The sequence below is a fragment of the Hemitrygon akajei genome, chromosome 28, assembly GCF_048418815.1.
Source record: "Hemitrygon akajei chromosome 28, sHemAka1.3, whole genome shotgun sequence".
In the NCBI taxonomy this organism is placed as follows: domain Eukaryota; kingdom Metazoa; phylum Chordata; class Chondrichthyes; order Myliobatiformes; family Dasyatidae; genus Hemitrygon; species Hemitrygon akajei.
In genome coordinates this window covers 46,303,324-46,304,991 of record NC_133151.1, presented here as the reverse complement: position 1 = coordinate 46,304,991, position 1,668 = coordinate 46,303,324, and positions in this window count along the sequence as shown.

Below are 1,668 nucleotides of genomic sequence, written 5' to 3'. Positions count from 1 at the left end.
CAGCGTCGATTCACGAGGTTAATTCCTGGGATGTCTGGACTGTCTTACGCAGAGAGGTTAGAGAGACTGGGCTTGTACACGCTGGAATTAAGGAGATTGAGAGGGGATCTGATTGCAACATATAAGATTATTAAGGGATTGGACAAGATAGAGGCAGGAAATATGTTCCAGATGCTGGGAGAGTCCAGTACCAGAGGGCATGGTTTGAGAATCAGGGGTAGGTCATTTAGGACAAAGTTAAGGAAAAACTTCTTCTCCCAGAGAGTTGTGGGCTGGAATGCACTGCCTCGGAAGGTAGTGGAGGCCAATTCTCTGGATGCTTTCAAGAAGGAGCTAGATAGGTATCTTATGGATAGAGGAATCAAGGGATATGGGGACAAGGCAGGAACCGGGTACTGATAGTAGTTGATCAGCCATGATCTCAAAATGGCGGTGCAGGTTCGAAGGGCCGAATGGTCTACTTCTGCACCTATTGTCTATTGTATATTGTCTATTGTAATGCGTGTCCTTTTGTAATAACCTTCCCGTTCATTAGCTGCTCCTTTCTTATTTTCCTTTTATCCATCTGATTGATTATTTATCGAAGGTGTGGATCTTATTGTTCAGGCATTATTTGAAATTCATATTGATTTTCTTTGAGCATGTGAATTTCCCACGATTGTTTCGCTGATTACGACCGTCTCGGCAAAGCTCTTTTTAGCTGACAGGCGGCACCCATTCACAAGTTTGCTGTCTTACACTCCGTGGCGCGCCAACATTCAGGACGCCTGGCCAAGTGCGTAGAGTGTGACTGCTGAGGTTAAACTTGATGATCTGTCAGTCTGTGATCAGTTAGACAGAGAACCGTTTCACATCTTGTGAAGTTACAAGACATTCTCTGCCGTCTCCAAATATCTCCCGATTTTCGATGAAAAACATTCAAGGCCGTCTTGTCGATATAATTACTGAACAATTTCATTTTGAATTGAAGCCAATTAAATAAACTCTTTATAAAGGTGTAATTACGTCATACTGTCTGAAAATAAAACCAATCTCGCTGTTATCTGTGTCGCTCTCCTATTCGAGATAGCTCTTCATAACCTCGCTGTACAGGAATGGTATCTGTCCCTTTATTCACTACTTAACACAACCACTTGAGGGCGCTCTGCAGTCAGCCTCCGGCTCTCCTGATTGTTAACTTCTCGATGTGAAACTAGCGAGATCTAAATTATGCATCATAAAATAGAATCAGCTTGATCGGGCTACCCACATCCCACCTCTGTCAGCTGTTACCCTGACTCCAGTCCATGGCCCGAGCGACCATTACTACCACAGCAGAATTAAAGTTGCACTCGTTATTCTGCAGTAACGGCGACTGTGATCCTCACCCGCGGGAAATGTGGCCTTTCTAAATGCATCACGGTGAACCTTGTGGCCACGGTGGTAGCCAATCTGATGGTGGTCTTCGTTGTTATCATACTAGAAAGGATAAATTATATCTATTTGCTTTATTATAGCAACAAATAGAGTTCGTCTGGTACTTGGAAAAAGCTGGGGAAATCGCAATGATCCAGAGGGATCAAACCTGGATGCCCAATGTCGTACGTTCAATGAACTGGCAATCGAAAACTATTTATATGCAGACAGGTATTTCAGCAAACCGACCTATATCCTGCAGGTATGTAGGTT